Source organism: Ambystoma mexicanum, chromosome 5q (assembly GCF_040938575.1).
Source record: "Ambystoma mexicanum isolate Mex_15411 chromosome 5q, UKY_AmexF1_1, whole genome shotgun sequence".
NCBI classification, from domain to species: Eukaryota; Metazoa; Chordata; class Amphibia; order Caudata; family Ambystomatidae; genus Ambystoma; species Ambystoma mexicanum.
In genome coordinates, this window is record NC_090933.1 from 877322012 (window position 1) to 877339173 (window position 17162).

Consider the following 17162-nt stretch of genomic DNA (forward strand, 5'->3'; position numbering starts at 1 on the left):
GGCAGTCTTGTAGATTGGAAAGTTTCAATCGAACAGTGACCTGGGGAATGAGAAAGTATTGCTAACTTAAAGAGAAATTATTTACCTAGCCTTCCACATATCGTTTGAAATATTTATGTCAACACGTGCAAATTAAAAGTTAAAGCTAAAGAGCTTAGGCCAGTTATTGCTAGTAATGAATTATGTCACAATACCAATGTTTACCCATGTGCTGATGTCATGACCTACTATGGATGAATCCAAAGAAGAGGTGTGTTCTATATATGATCTGAAGATGACAATTAAGATAAAACTGGCCAATGAAAAAGTAGGAATTGGGAATAGAAAGGGTTTCTATGCTGAGGTTCTTGTCCAATCATATCTGGGGAGTGGATTGCAATAAGGTATCTGGGAGTGTTTTAACTGTTGCAAAAATGTATATAAGATGTCATCTGATGTGGTTTGTTGAGACTTTGATTAGTTTGGTCCTGCAACACCATCTAACGTCTCCCCAGATAATTGTACAATAAACTTGTTTTATGCACAACCGTGTACTCACTTCTTAAGTGGTGGACCTGTTTGGGTTAAGGTGATTAAAGGTCCATCTGCACAGAGGCTGTCAAAACCATTTTGATGTTGGACCTGCTCAGTCTCGAGTTTGGGGACCCCATGCAGCGCGTTTGGGATTTCAATATTGTCCTTTTCAGTGTTGACTCATGTAGCCCTCAACAAAATAAAACTAGTGTCCTAGAACGCAGCCTTCTTTTCTGCCTCTTAAGCCTTATTACACGAAGGCCTTATCCCTGAGAAGAAAGCTCTACTTTTCCCCTGTCTGGTTGGTAGTGTCCTGTATTAATGGAGCATTATTCTATGAATAAGAGTATTCATCATCCGACGTCCACCCTTGAGGAACCCATGTTCTTTCCTCAGCCTTCTCTTAGGCTGCCCTTCTCTTCAAGGTGAGAAGGATTTAGGGGCACACTGTGCAAAAGGACAGACCCACACACAGGGGGCAGTTTCCAAGTGAGAGTGGGATGCCGAACCTTGCAGCACTTCCAGACAATACATCACAGTATCATAAGTTGCCAAGACATCAGATCTGAATGTACACTATCTCGCAATTGCTTTTCAAGGTAATACAATGTGCACAGAGAACACAGGATGATTTTCCAGGACATTGCTATAATAGCAATTGAATGCGGCCTTCCGGCCTGCACACGGAAAACAGATAAGGTGTCATGTTGACCAGCAAGAAGCAGAATGGAAAGGAGGGGGAGAGCTGCGGAGCAGAGAAAATATTTAACAGAAACAAAAACAGAGTGAGTGACAAAAGATGGAAGCTTTTCAGTAACAAGATGGCAGATGAAGTTACATTACAATGCATTTCATCACAAGTGGCACCAGTCCCTTCTGCCCCGTCACCTTTAGGGCCATGGAAGCATCAGATGCTTCCCAAAAGAACAATCTGTGAGTTTTCATCTGCAAAGCAGTTACTTCGGCTGTCACGCAGTCAACACAGAGCTGCACAGTTTGTGTAAACAGTCAGAGCCTCATTATGAGTTCGAGAAAGACAGCCAAATTCCTTTACCGCTACTTTTTTTTACTGCACTACCAAACTCTTAATGGGCAATTTCGAAAGCTTATGTTCAGTTGGGCCAGGCCATGCTGTGAAAGATTTTTTTCCAGGTGCCTTTAATTTATTCAAATTTTTATATACCGCGCCACGTGCCCGCAGGCCTCAGAGCGCACACAAAGACAGAAGACAGAGTGGACTCAGAAACGTGACACAGAGTTCAGGTCACGGTTGCATGGGGGTAGACATCATTTAGCCCGACACTTAGTCAGGCGAACGGTTAAAAAGTAGAGTCTTCAGCCCTTTTTTTAAATCAGTGGTCGTATTAATGGTTCAGAGAGTAATCGGGAGTAAATGCCACACGGTGGGGCATAGTACATCAAAGCTACGGTCACCTGCTTTTGCCAATCTGAACCAGGCTGTACAAGTCTCTGTTGGTTCTTGGATTGGAGGGTACACGAAGGGGTATAGTGTCGAAGGCGAGCATAGAGATATTTGGGAGCCGTGTTCAGAATACATTACGAGTCAAGGTGAGGCGCTTATGAGTCACTCTGTGTTTAACAGGCAGCCAATATAAGTCTGGTGTTGTGGCTGTAACATGAGCACGTTTAGAGAGACCAGTAATAGCACGAACCGCGCCATGTCAGAGAGGATAGAATAGTGCGTGCAGCCACTCAGGAGACTATTACAATAATCCAAAAAAACACAAAAATTCAGTCGAGAGTTTATGAGAGCCGTGGCAAGGATGGCAGTATTCTTTTGCGAGTTGTCATAGTCCCGGGGCAAGGTTTTAAGCTTTGGGGCAGTAGCCACATTGAGAAGTTCAGTCTTTTTTGTGTTTAGTGCTAGAGAGTTAAAGGCCATCCACTCATGGATAGCACTGTACACTTTATTGAGATCGGCTAGGTCCGCAGTATACTGGCCCAATGAGTTTCATAACGACCTGAGTGTCATCAGCGTAGTTTGTATACTGGACACCCAGGTCGTCCAACAATCTCAGAACGGGAATAATGTAAACGTTAAACAGGGAAGGTGAAATACACAGCCCCTGAGGAACACCACATGATATGGGAGCGGGCCTAGACTGGGTATCCCCACTAAAAACTCGAGCCGATCATGGACCAAGAAAAGAAGAAATCCAACGAGAGGCCAGACTGAAACAGCCCACTAGAGATTGTAATCGTTCCACCAGAATGGCAAGATCCACAAGATCAAAGGCGGAAGAGAGGTCCAAGAGCATCAGAATTGCTGGTTGGCCCTGGTCCACAATGTTAAGTAAATTGGCCTTGAGATCAAGCATGGCCTTCTCTGTGCCATGATGGGACCTAAAGCCAGATTGGTGAGTCCCCAGGATGTCCTTCTGTTTCAGGAAACACTGAAATTGTTAGTAGGCTAACTTATCGAGAATCTTAAGTAAAAACGTGACATTGGTAATGGGTAATAGTTTCTGTCACCAGGGTGTCAAGACCATCCGTCTTTAAGAGAGGGGTGATACAAGCCTCTTTGCGAGGAGGGGGGACAGATCCCTTTGCAAATAAAAGATTGACAAATTTGGTAACCCAAGGATGGAGTACGTCGATCCATCTGATAAAAAGTTATGAAGGACAGATGTGGCACCAACAGAAGTCTCAGTGCAAGGGGAGAAGGCAAAAATGGGAGACTCGGCAATTGTGGAAGAGATTGGTTCAGAAGAGACCGAAAGTGGCTCTTTAGCATAGTTAAAAGAGATCTTGGCTGACTGAATAGCATTCTGATGAGATATAACCTTTATTGGTAAAAGCATTATGAATATTTTGACACCAATCGTCATTCTTTACTGGACCTGGGGCTGCACGAGGCTTATTCTTAAATTCATTAAGAATGGCAAATAATTCTTTAGAATTGGACTTAGCTTGGAGAGTCCTATCATTAATAAAGCATTAATAATGCTTTATAGTGGTAGTGAGGTGGCAGGCTAGTACATCTGCCCTCTCAAAATTATCTAGTGAGCCCAATTGAGCACTAAGCTAAAAAGATTGTTTTTCCAGAGAGACTTTTTTCCAGTTCCTGGTATGAATAACTGGTCTAGGATTAGAATTAAGCCGGGCAGGAGACCCTGGGATGTTAACGTGAAAGGATATCAGATGGTGATCAGACCAAAAACAGGGGAAGACAGTGAGATAAATCACCTAACACAAGGACCGGGGTCACTATTTGTGGTGGTAATGAAAGTTAATTCTATGATATTTCTGTGTGTTTGCACTATATTGAAATGTGCTGTAGATGCAACAGCACAGGACTGTGAGTGTTTTAGCAGCAAAGGGTGGGCATTGGACACCAGCGCGCAGCACGGTGGACAGTTTGACATCAGAAAATGTACTGTTAAAAGGGAGCCTTTATCATTCAAGCAGCCAAATACAACCAGTTCGGTGAATGCAACAGTGTTTGCAAATTCAGTTCCGGAATAGGTCTCAATCGGACCAAACACTGATTCGCGGGCTGCCATATATCGCTCTGGCAGTCCTTTAAAAAAAAGGGTGGTGCTCACCAGAACGCGACTCTTCGCACACCAGCTTACACCGACTTTAATGGCAGATTCAGACGTGCACTTCGTCCTTTTCATCACCAGGGACTACTTGTTATGCAATGACGCAGGCAGATCGGTGTCCTGTGGCTTGTTCTGTTGGCGCCAGAATGCGACTGCGAAAGGGCTCCAGCTTCTTTCCAATTCTGTGGCAGGTGCACGGTTTCCCTTCCATGCATAGCATGGAAAGGTATTCCTCGTGTATGAGGTTGCAGGACCGGGCAGCTAGTAACCAGTAAGTACTCAATGTAATCAGGGTCGGACTGAAATAGTCTCGGGCACCAATGAAAAAGGGGCCCACAGTTGCAAATGCCAATTCATTCCTTTTGTGACAGTGTTTGAACAACAACTAGGGGAGAGTTTTGGGATAAAGTGTGATGCAAATTGTGCAATATTTATTCAGCAACAATGGTCAAAACTGCAAGCTGCATAGTGAATTAACTCATCAATCTGGTCCACATTGGCCAAAACAGTGGCCCATTCTGCGTTTTTGGTTTAGGCATTCCATTTTTCACCTAAATGGCTAATCCGAGCCTGAATGTAATAATTATATTTGTTTCGGCCGATTGGAGACCACCCCCCTATTTAAACACGGCCGATTGGAGAGCACCCCCTTTTTAAACACGAAATATGTGTAAAAGGTTTGCAATAAAGCGTGGTGTGGACATGGGAATTCTGTTTTCTCCAAAGCAATTAGGCTGTTGGTAGTCAAGGCTAGAGCATCCGCTGGCCTGTAAATATCGTCTCCTGGGAGTAGTGAGCTGGTTTTCTGAGCCCTTTCTGTGCTCTGATGTCCTCAGTAGCAGCACTCGCTATTCCCGCTGCTGCACAGTGACCTTGCCCTCCGCTGTACACCACTGGTATTAGTCGTTGGACACAATGTGGATCAAACAAAGAGTCCGCCTCTTGTTCCTGGGTTTATGGCAGGCGGTGCAGCTTTGCTGAATGCCTCGGTGTCCGGAAGCTCCGGCCCTTCTGAAAGGCCGCTCTGGGAGGGCGGCTGTCAATTATTCATGCTTTGTGGCTCGGGAGCGTCCTGCCTATGTGAGCCCGCAGCATGGAGACCGTCTTGTCACTAGGATCATCTTGTCTTCCCGAGAGGCAAGTCCCCGTGGGCTCTAAGCAGGGTGGGGCATTGCCTTATTGGCGGGGGTTGGAGAACCGAGGTAATAAAATACCAATCGGTTCCCGTGTTACCTTCTCATCCACAAGCAGTGGCTGAAACCCATGGCCAGACGAGAAAGAAAACGAGCATGAGAGTGCGGAGGAAGGGGAAAAGAGGTGAGGCTAAAGTAACACCGTTTATTGCAATTAAATGTGTGTGTGTTTATCACCAACCTAGAGTGTTGATGTAATTTTGTCTTTCCAATTGCTGTCACATTAAGAATCGCTCTTTGAAATAACATTGGAGAGACAGCTAAACCCACGATTTTGGACATGAGAGCATTCATTGTTTTTGTTTTTTGTTAAAACATTACTTTCTCTGCTGTTCCATGTCACGTGGGATAGTGGAACCAGGGCCTTTCAACCTTTTCAGTTGAAATGGGCCACGGGCCTCACGAGGGCCCCAGGCTCCTACCCTCCATGTTGGCAGTATTATCAGTAAGCAAAATACTTATTTAATGAATTATAAAATGCGTGCATTGCAGCAGCGCGAATGTCACAGGCAGCCTTTTCTGATACCTCAGGCCGCGACAGCGCTCATCGCTTCGTTGCCTTTCTACTCAGGGTCTTGCTACATTAGCACCTCGCTAACTGTAAATCACTGGTCATTTAGGGTTTTAGCTCCCACTGGCTGGCATGTTATTCTTCTGTGTAGAGGCCAATACACCTGTATCTCATGTGATAATCTGCAGCTACCCCCCCCCCCTACTGTCTGAGAAGCGGGGGGGGGGGAGGCGGGGAGTGGGATTTGGCCACTCCCCGCCGGTGGGGATTGCTTGTGTGCACATCTCTCCATCCACCTTAATCTGTGCCTTCCAGCTGCCTCAGATGGGGTTTCCCAGCCTTGGGAAAGAAAGGGGCCCTCAAACATCATTTTGAAATGGGCTAGCACACATCTTCAGCCTGCCCTGCAACAGGACCATCTCGGGGCATGGGCAGCCTGTGCCATCGCTCAGGGTCCAGCAGTTGTGGAGGCCTGCGAGGACCAGGTGGCTTGCCTATGCCAAGTGTATAACACACCTGTTTAGCAAGTGATATTGTTTGCATTGTGAAGGGGCTGTGCACTATTCCAGTCACGGGGCTGTTTTCCTGTGTGTCCCAGCGAGGCATTGCGGTTCACCTCCCAATCCCCTCGGCTCGGATGCTCTGGAGACAAATACCTCCTCCTACCCCACCCGACCTCCCCTCCCAAACCGCTCAATAGACGATGGCCCATCAAAGATGCGTTACTTTTTAGCGCTCTCTGTGTTATCATGGAATACTTCAAAGTGGAAACTATTTAGAAGTGTTGGTTCATTTTAGTACCATCATAACGACTCGGTGATCACAGCCCCAAAAGTGACCCTCATATCCAAAAAGTTCCCAAAAAAGCACCAGTTACCTGCTTAAATCTATGCCCTTTACCAAGACAAAATAAATCCCACAAAAAGTGAAACTACCTCCCTTACTTTCATGTATTCTCATTTGACACACCAGAAAGTGTTTTTTCTGTAGAATGTGACATTTCCCTCACACCATTTATGAAAAATGCATTTCTTTTTTTATGCGAGCCTTGAAGTGTCTTTACAAAACCCGCAGCCCTTTTTTAAACATTTATTTTTTAAAACCCTGTCCCAAATTGCACTCTGGAATGTGTAGTCTTCCTTTCAATATTGGGTGAATTACGCCACACTTGTACTCTTGTTGATTATTTTTTAGTCATTTGTTTTGTGTTTTATCAAAATTTATTTATTTTACAAAATGTGTGTTCTCTTAGTTGTTGTTCTTGGTTCTTGCTGTAAGTTTCTTTAAGATGTGGAGTTTTCTTCCTTCAAGCAGTCTGCTAGGGCCGCTTCCAAGATTTTTGTGACTGCTATCGTCCAGCGGGTTTTTCTTCCACTTAGCAGACGGGACCACCAGACGTCCTCCTCTCTCAGTACGAATGATGCAAGGAGAGGTGTAAGTATGCATTTCTTAGGGTGGCTGTTTCTGGGCACGTCATAAAAAGGTCTTTTACTGATTCGATTTCAGAGATATTCTTACATAGTCGGCAGGTGTTAGATGTAGATAGACCTCTTAAAGCTCTGATTTCGTTGGTATGCAGAAGATTGAGCCTGGCCCTTAGGAAAGTCTGCCTTCTGCGTTTGTCAGGAAAGCATGTAAACACTTGGTCGATTTCGTTGAATTTTTTGAGTTGGATTGGGAGGTGGGCCAGGAGTTTGTTTGAGGCGGCCATATCTTGTGTTTCTATCCAGCCGAGTTCGTTTCGTTTTTTCTTGACTCGTGTTGGGTTTTGGATAAGATCCTCCTGGTTGCAGCCAGTTTGCTCCAGTTGGGTTTTCTTCTTGAGCGCCCAGGTTGAGAGCATTTTGCTTTTTCCGGCAGCTGTTTCTTGTTTTATCAATTTGTATTGCGGGGCTGTGTCTTGCACGATCACTTTTCATATGTTGATTATCTTATTTCTCTAAGGATTTATATATGTGTCCGATTGGTTTACATATGATTTATGTACTTTTCAAGACATCTCTATAAACTAGACTGCTGGTGAAAGCCAAACATGGAGATGAGGAGAGGAGAGGGCACATCGGTTATGATTTGGATATGGAAAGAGAGGTTGTTTTCCTTGTCCCTCCCCTGTGCTGATTTTGTTAGGATTCCTGTTCAATCAATCGACCGAGCGCTCGCTAGCCTCTAAAATCAAGCGATATGATGCACTAGTGGTTAGATGCTCAGCCACATTCCACGCGGCCCCTCCGATCTGCTGGCCATCCGAGTGCTGACAGGTCTCACATCTAGCTCTCCCTACATCTCTTCCATCCCTACTGCTACTGCAGTTGGGGTTTTACTCCATCGAGGGTTTCTGCAGCCCTCAAGGTCCGACAATGTTGGGAATTCTGCACCAACAACCTTTCAGTTGGTAAAGTGTGCACACACGTGCAGAGTTGAGCACTAACTTCAGTCGAGATACTTTGTGATTTTTGAGGGGGCCCTTGTATTTTCAAAAGTAGAGTCAGCAAATGGCTCTTTGGTGGAGGAAGACCAGCAAATATGCAAGGCAACCTCTCGGAAGCCGGGGTGGTTTGCACTGCGTATGCACACTAGCAACAAAATTGCTTCGTGTGTGGTGTACTAGCATTCTAAGCCGCTTAATTTTGATTTGCTCATAAGTAAGGGTTCGGCACCGGAAAGGTCCATGTGAACTGGAAACGGGTAGGGGAGCCTTCCATATGCCGTTCGTATACAAGGAGCTTCAGCCTCCCTTTCCCCTCTGCCCCTACCTAGCCCCGACATTTTAACAGTTGATATTGGAGCTATTAACATGAAAAGCCATTGAAGATGTAGAGGCGAGGATACAGTTTCACCGGGAGGGATGTGACGCACATTGTTTCCGGGGGCTTTACGGTTTGAAACCAACTTTGCAATCCTATTTAATGAGACGATTATATTTGGCAAAATAAAATATGGTGCCCTATTAACCGTCAGAGCAGGATGATGTCCTATGTACCAATAGAATGGGAAATGAACAGGCAACATGGTTCCAACCATGAGGATTCATATTAAAACAGCCAACTTGTCAATCATTACAGTGCTGACCCTGTCAAGCAATTCATCTTTGAAAACGCAAAAATACCAACAAGAAAATTGGGGATCAAAACTCAACCAACTAGCAATCATAAACTGGAGAGGTCACCCTATTAGCAGCGGCCCTGGCGCAGGGAGATATGATATGGTATGGCATTTATAATGTGCCTATACACAAGTGTTTCAAGGCGCGACGAGGCAAGGGAAGAGGAACAGAGGGTGGGGGGGAAAGGGGGAAGGGAAGGATGGGTGAGTGCCATACAAGGGATCAAAAAGAAGTAGTGCGCCCAGCAGGTGGCAAGCAGGTGGCAAGTGTGAGGCTTAAATTGCAGACAGCAGGTGTCCAGTAAGTGCAGGTAAGGGGACTATAGGATTGCAGATACAGGCCCAAGTGCAGGGGTTTCCAGAAGGCAGTGTGGGTGTGCAACTAGGCCGGCAGGGAACTGAGCCCAAATTCAGAAGGTTGCCAGGTGACTGGTGCAGTTGCAGACAGATTAGCAGGGGAGAGGAAGAGGGAAAATACAGAAGCAAAGAGGAAGGTCTTGATGAGGTGCTTCTGGAACCGGAGATGGTTCTGTTCAAGTTTCAGCGAGGCAGGGAGGCTGTTCCAGAGGAGTCACCAGCCAAAGAGATCTACCCCCAATGTGTTGCTTGGAGAAGCGACTGACCCTTAGGGCGGTGGAGGAGCGAAGAGCTTGAGTAGGAAGATATTTCCAAAGAGATAGTTGGAGGTATTGCGGTCCAAGGCCCCAGAAGGCCTTGTGGACGATGCAGAGGGTCTTGAAATTGATCCTTGCAGCCACTGGGAGCCAATGGAGAGATGTCAGGGCTGGAGAGATACGATCCCTGGGCTTGAAGCCAAGGACAAGTCTCGCAGTCCTGTTCTGGATGAGTTGTAGAGGGCAGAGAGTAGCGGCAGGCAGATTTAAAAATTAGCTGTTGCAGTAGCCAAGCCTAGAGAGAACCAGAGCTCTGGAGACAGTGACCTTCTGGGGGAAGATGAGGAAAGAAAGAATACCTGTGAGGAGGTGCAGTTGGTAGTGTGACTTCTTAGAGACATCAGAGATGCGAGGAGAGAAGGAAAGTGTGGAGTCGAAGATGGCCCAGAGGTTCTTAGCCTCACAGGTGGGAGCAAAGGGGGCCAAGGGAAGCCGGCCAGAGAGTGACAGAAAAGGAAGGTGCAGGTGTGCCGATGAGGAGGATTGCCGTCTTACTGACATTAAGGCAGAGATCATTGGCAGCACACCACTCCTGGATTGCAGGCAGACAATCCGAGATGAGAGAGGGAGAAGAGGCGGCAGTGGGGAGTCTGAAAATGAGCTGAGTGTCATCCGCATAGCACTGGAAGTTGGAGCAGAGAGCAACAATGCGGTGGGTTAGAGGTGCCAGGTATTGGTTGAACAGCCAGGGAGAAAGGTTAGACCCCTGGGCAACACCACAGGTAGACAGTGATATAAAGGAGAGGAAAGACCCAAGTTGGACCTGGGAGGATCGGTCTTAGAGGAAAGAGGTCAGCCAGGCCAGTCATGATCAGTGATACCCAGGTTACCACAGAGCCGGTTGAGCAGGATGACATGGTTGACTGTGTCAAAAGCAAAAGAGAGAGTGAGTAAGATGAGGACAGAGGGGTGATTATCATCAAGGTTAGAGAGCAGGTCTACATGGATATTCAGGAGAGCAGTTTCCGTGCTTGTGGCTGCTCTGAAGCCAGACTGATGGTCATGGAGACAACCAACAGATTCAGTGTGAAGTTAAGCTGGGAGATGACTAGCTTTTCCAAGAATTTGCCCAGGAAAGGAGTGATGGAGATCGGGTGATAGTTAACCGGACAGGAGGGGACGGCTGAGGGTTTCTCGAGAAGAGAGTGCACAAGAGAGTTCTTGAGGGGGGAAGGGAAGCTTCCAGTGGTGAAAGAGTGATTGCAGAAGTCGGCCAAGGCTGGAGCGAGGGTGTCAATGTGGTCCTTGATGGTTTTGGAAGAACAGCGCAAACCTGTTTTGACGAGACTTTCATAGATCAGACTTGTCTAGAAACCTTGTCAGGGGTGAACAGAGGAAAGGCAGAGAAGAAAGAAGGAGATGTGGCCGCAGGGGGGCCAGAGGTAGAGGAGAGAGTAGAGGGAGAAGGGGGAGAGAATGAGAGGGTGGACAGGACATTCTGGGTTTTAGAGATCAAATGAGAAGCCAGGCCCATACACAGGGCCTGGGAGGGGACAGGAGAGGTAGAGACTGTAGCAGGATTGGCCAGCTCTTTGCCGATTTTAAAGAGTTTGTCAGAGTTGTTAGATGCTGCAGAGATGGGTGCTTGGATGTGAGCTCTCTTCTTAGTGATGACAGAGAGCCGTTATTGCTTTGGAGAAGGCGGCAGGCCAGTTTGTCAGAGGATGCACAAGATAACAGCCATTTCCTCACAGCCACCCTACACTTGCATTTAAGGGTGACGAGGTCTGAGTCATACCAGGAGTTGCACTTGGCTTTGGGCTTCAAGCAGATCCTTATGACAGTGCCAGATATCAAATGGTTTCTGGTGCCCATCTAAACCCCTTAAGATCCCTAGGTGGACTAGTGGCGTCAGTGAGGGGGAATAGCTCTGATTTTTTGCAGTTTACTCATAGGCCAGAAATCTCCCCAAAGCTTGAGATGTCCTGCATGATAGACGGTAAGCGCTTCTGAGCGTCGCAAATGTACAGCAGGGCGTCATCCGCGTAGAGCGAGACTATCTGTGGGTCGCCCACCATTCTAATCCCCCCCATGTCCTTGTCTAAGGCGTATCATGTCTGCCAGAGGTCCTATGACAATAGCAAATATCAGGGGGGACAAGGGAAACCCCTGGCAAGTGCCCTTGCCAATCCCAAACTATGGGGAAAGTAGTCCATTAGTATTAATCCTGGCCACCGGTGATGCATAGAGAAGGGAGAGAGCGTCCAGAAATCCCTGGCCAAAGCCGCATCCAGACAGTAGAGCGTACATGAACTGCCAAGCCACACAGTCAAATGACTTTTGGATATCCAGGGCAGCAGCCACAGCCCGGACCCCAGGATCTATTTGTGTTAGGATGTTAAATAAGCATCTTGGGTTTAGTGCCGTGGACCTGCCCGGGATGAATCCTGATTGATCCGGATGAATGATATGTGCCATGATTGGCATTAGCCAGGTGGCAAGGATTTTGGCAAACACCTTCACGTCAGTATTAATTAGGACGAGTGGGCGGTAGTATCCGCATTGGTCTGCGGGTTTCTCTGGTTTTAAGAGGACCATGATGACCGCCTCCCACATGGTGGCTGGGAGTGATCGGGACCTAAGCGATTCCTGCCATACCTGTAACAGGTGAAGGGGCAAGGATGTCCTTGTATTGTTTATATAGTTCGGCCGTGAGCCGTTGGAGCCTGGTGCTTTCCCAGTGGGTAATTGGTCAATAGCATGAGTGATGTCAGTGAGGGAAACCGGGAGGTCCAGTTGGTCCCTAGTTTCTTGGGAAAGTTGACTAAGCGGCATAGTGTTGAGAAACTAGTCCATCTCCTCCACCGTGCATGTATCTTTTTTTGTGTATAGGTCAGTATTCGTGGCGCACTATAGAAGCCACTAATTTGCCTGGTCTATCACCCTTACCACATCGTCTAGCGGCCGTTGGCACGTCAAAGAGCTTCCTCACGCTCAGCGCTTGCTCTAAAGGAGTCAATGGCCTCTTTAATTTGTGTTAGCATGGCCAAAGGGGGGGTCAGTAGACAGGCCACGTTTGAGTTCTCCAAGTTTATCTTCACACTGTCGTATACTGTGTCGGATAGTTTTGAGAACACTGAACTCCGAGGACAATGCTATTCCTCTAATGTAGACTTTAAATGTTTCCCATAGTGTACCGGGTGAAGACACAGAATCCACATTTTCCTCAAAAATATCGCACGGTATGTTATGTTAGTATTACTTCTAGAGCGCACGGTCACCCTGGGTTATCTTAGCGCTGAGGGAAGGAGGCCGCAGCCGAAGCTAAAGCGTAACTCTGCCTAGAATAAGTATGTTTTAACAGCCTTTCTAAAGGCTAAATAATTAGATGTTTTCTTGATGACTAGTGGAAGGTTGTTCCATAGAACTGCAGTGGCTACGGAGAACGCCCGGCCTCCAACCCATACCCGTTTGTAGGCAGGTGCCACCAGCCGATCAGCCGAGGTGGAGCACAGGCTATGGCTAGGGTGGTAACAGGCTAACTTAGCTTGGAGGTATTCGGCGCCCTGATCATGGAGGGCACAGTGAACTATACACAGTGCTTTAAAGTTGACCCGCTGGGTCATCGGGAGCCAATGTAGGGCTCGAAGCACAGGAGAAATATGCGCTCCATAGGGCGTGCCAGTTGCCACACGCGCAGCTAGATTTTGCAATCGTTGCAGCCGCTGAATCAGGCTCTTCAGTTGTGCCAGATACAGGGATTTGCAGTAGTCTAGCCGAGATAACACCATGGCTGCCACCACTGGAGGACACAGTGGGGCAGGAATCATGGAGAGTACCTTCTTTAGGATTTTTTGCTGGAAGTGGCCAGCTTGATATACCGCTGTGACTTGCTTATCCATAGATAGTGATGCAGAAATCTGGGACTACCCCCAGATTTTTCACCTTGCCTACCGGCACAGGGAGAGGACCCAAAGATGAGGGCCAAAAGGAGGACAACCAGAGTGTGAGATCAGGAGGGCAGCCACCACCATCACCTCAGTTTTGTCGTTGTTCAATTTGAGCCAGTTGCAGTTCATCCACTCTCCCACGGCCGCCAGATACTCTTGCAGGCACAAAGACACCTCAGCCTGATCAAGATCTAATCGGATCAGGATCTGAGGATCATCGGCGTATGAGTAGCATCTGATGCCGAAAGAGCAGATCAAACATAAAAGGGCCCAAATATAGATGTTAAATAGGATTGGAGACAGGGAGACGCCTTGTGGCACTCCACAAATTAATGATAAGGAACAGAGAGAAAGGGGGGGCATAGAGAGGCTCTGTGTAAGATCAACCAGGAATGAAGTGAACCAGGCCACTACTTGCCACGATATTCCCAACGGGGCAAGGCAGGACAGCAGAATGGAGTGGTCGACCATGTCGAATGCCGCTGATAGATCTGACAGGATCTGGGCCCCCACTCCACCTGCGTCCACCAGACTGGCCATATCATCCTGGACAGCGACCAGAACACTCTCAGTGCCCCTACCAGGTCGAAAAACCAGAATGAGCAGGATCCAGAAGATGGGAAGATTGAAGAAATGTAGAGGGCAAGAGTGACAACAGTGACTCAAGAAGTTTAGATAAGAGAGGAAGAAGTGAGATGGGACGGACATTATAGAGAACAGTGGGGTTCAGGGATTGCTTCTTCAGAAGGGGGATCACCCTGGCTGCCTTCAATTCCTGTGGAACCAGCCCAGTCTGACATGAGTCGTTAATGGCCGCCGTAATCTCAGAAAGGAGGTCTGAGGAGATCTCTTTCACAACCCGTAAAGGGATGGCATCAGAAGGGGAGCAGGATTTAGTTTTTTGAATACCCGCCAATACTGTCTCTTCGGAAAACCTGGGTAAGGTTGACCAGCTCGTCGTTACAGAGTGAGTAAAAGTCACAGGTTAGGTAGAGTTTTTGCGGCGGGTGGGGCCGCAGTAACTGTCATAGAGATGTTTTGTCGAATAGTATCAAACTTCATAATAAAATATTGCGACAGAGCATCACCTAGCTCCTGGGTAGGAGTAACATTAGGAGCCAATTTCTCAGAAGAGGAGAGAGCCTTAACTGCTGAGAAGAGAGCCCTGTTTATAGTAGAAGCAAACACAGTATCCTGCAGAGCTAGTGTTTTATATCTCCAGGTATTCCGTTGTCTAGAAAATGACGGTAGTGTTAGGGAGATAACAACTGGGACGTGATGTGAGTAGGTGCGAAGCAGCATGTATGTTTCTACAACACCCCCAAAGAGTGTCTCCGAAATGAGTCACAAGTTGATGCGGGAGGAGGAGTCCTGGAGAGATGAGTAAAAGAAGTAAGACTGTTCCTCTGCATGTAATGTCCTCCAAACATCTACAAGTTTCAGTGACTGCATTCCCTCTTTGATGGTGGTAACTGTGCGTTTAAGAGCTCTCTGAGTGTGGGTGGACCTGTCCACGCGTGGATGTAGGATGGTGTTAAAGTCCCCGCCCCATATCACAGGAATGAGTGGATACCAGTCAAGTTCACCAATTACATCTTTGTAGAATTAGTGTTTGTCCACTTTGGGGCTGTATACATTCATTAGTGCCAGCTCCCTCTCCGCAATAGAACCGTATACCAGGATATACCTACCCAGAGGGTCTGCTTTCACGTATTTACATTGCAATGGAAGGGACTTATGCACCAGGATCATGATGCCTCTAGGCTGCGAAGAGTAAGTTGTGTAAAAGCGGTGAGTTCCCCAGTTTTTAGCAAACCCCTCACAGGTTGTAGAGATGGCATGGGTCTCTTGCAGGAAAATAATTTTGGCCCTGTGTCTGTCCACAGAAAGCTGTATCTTATGACACTTAATGAGGTTCCCCAAGCCCCGTACATTCCAACTAAGGAGGGTTAAATCCCCCATTCGGTATGAATCATGTATTAGCATTGCCCACAATGTTTTGAACCAACCAGCATAACGATTCTGTGCTCCTCTTAGTGCCCACATCTTACCAGACCATGTGTATGGAGTGTACCAAGTGCTTTTATCATTTATAAAAAATAAAAACTCCCCCCACCCATGTCCCCACCCGCACCACCCCCTGAAATGGGGCAATGTAGCCCCGTAAGTAACACCCCCAACTTTGCATTGGGAGGCTAATGCACAGGCTCACCCGGGCCGTCTTTGGACTTAGGCATGGTAGAAAAATTGATATGTACCAGCAAGCTATTGTACAATACATTTCAAATTGGTGGTGTGGCCTTCGCCCAACACATTGTAGCAAATTAGAAGGGATGCAGTTAAGTGATTTGGGTGGTGACGTAGTAGTAGTAGTACAGGGTGACAAGTTTGGCTACTCAGCAGGGTCTCGCGAGAGTGTCTGGTTAGATGTAGATAGTCACCATGGAAAGGTACAATATTTGAGCTGCGCAGACCATGTCTAAGGTGTCGGCAGGTATTTGTACAAAAACTTCATGGCTTTGTCTGGTATAGTGAAGAAGAACGTTTTGTTTCTCCATTCAACCCGCAATTTGGCGCGGTACAGCATAGTGCACTTTATTTTCACATAGTCGCTTCTTCACTGCAAAGAAAGGACTTCCTCTCCTGTTGGACGGCCACTAAGAAAACCGGGTATATGTGTACCCTGGTGGAACCCAGCACAAGGTCGCTTCGCTCCCAAGCCGGCCGAAGAATTGCACCCCAGTCAAGGTAGCTGAGTATGTGGGTGATGATAGGCCACGGGGGGCCTCCAGGTTTGGGTTCAAGAGCTGGGGATTTGTGGGCTCGCTCAACAGTGAATTGTGGTGACAATGCGGGGCTCCCCAGAAGTGGCAGCAGGGTGGACTCTATCCATTGTTCGAGGGAGGGTTCGGTATTGCACTCTTGGGCTCCGATAATGCAAAGATTGTCATGGCAAGAGCGTGATTCCAGATCATCATTCTTTTTCTCCACCTGCAGTACCTGACTGGCTAGTGTAGCCAGTTCAGCCCTCATGGATGACATGTCATCTTTTACCATTCCCACCCTTGTTTCGACTTCTGACAGGCGTAGATCAGTTTTATTAATGCGTGTTTTGATGGAGTCAATGGTGCTGGTCATATTGTCTAGATTACTATGGACCTTAGCGAATCCCTCCTGCATGCACGTCATCATACACTGGATCTCGGTGCGTTCGATCATGACTGGTGCAGAATCCGCCATGGCGGGCACCCCGTCCGAAATGGAGGGCCTGGGCGCAGACTTGGTATAGTGGCTCATTGATCGTTGGTTTTTGGACCCCCCTTTGGTCATCCTGTGCGGTAGAGCAGATTATGCAGGGGAGTGGAGGGGTGGTGTCTGAAAGGTAGCAGGCTCCGCAGTCAGTGCTCCTCCACTATGCAATTTGCACCACGCAATACAATATGGCAGCCGGGTGGGGGCCGAACAAGGCACCGGATAGTGGGTCAGAGGACCAGAATGAATGACACCAAACACTCTCAGTTGTGATTACAGCCAGCGCTGGATAGCTCCAATGTGGGCGCCAGGGCCTTTCAGGTCAGGATACCTGAAATGTATGCCTGCAGTGGATCACCTGGAAGGGAGTGATAAAAAGAAATTTTTACCAGATAGAGTTGGAGTACCGCCACCCACTCTCGCACCCCTGCTGAAGGGGCCCAACAGGTTTGTCCGCTCCG

The 17162-nt window shown here is 47.5% G+C and overlaps 1 protein-coding gene across 3 annotated transcripts in view; it reads left to right on the top strand.

The window, feature by feature from the left end:
* Positions 1-5217: 5217 nt before the first annotated feature.
* The window catches only part of LOC138497732 (RING finger protein 151-like), a 506808-nt gene continuing 494863 nt past the window's right edge, over positions 5218-17162 (top strand). For all 3 annotated transcript variants that reach the window (XM_069621367.1, XM_069621368.1, XM_069621369.1), the window contains exon 1: positions 5218-5396. The gene's annotated coding sequence lies outside the window, so the exon portion shown is untranslated. The remainder of the gene's footprint in view (positions 5397-17162) is intronic.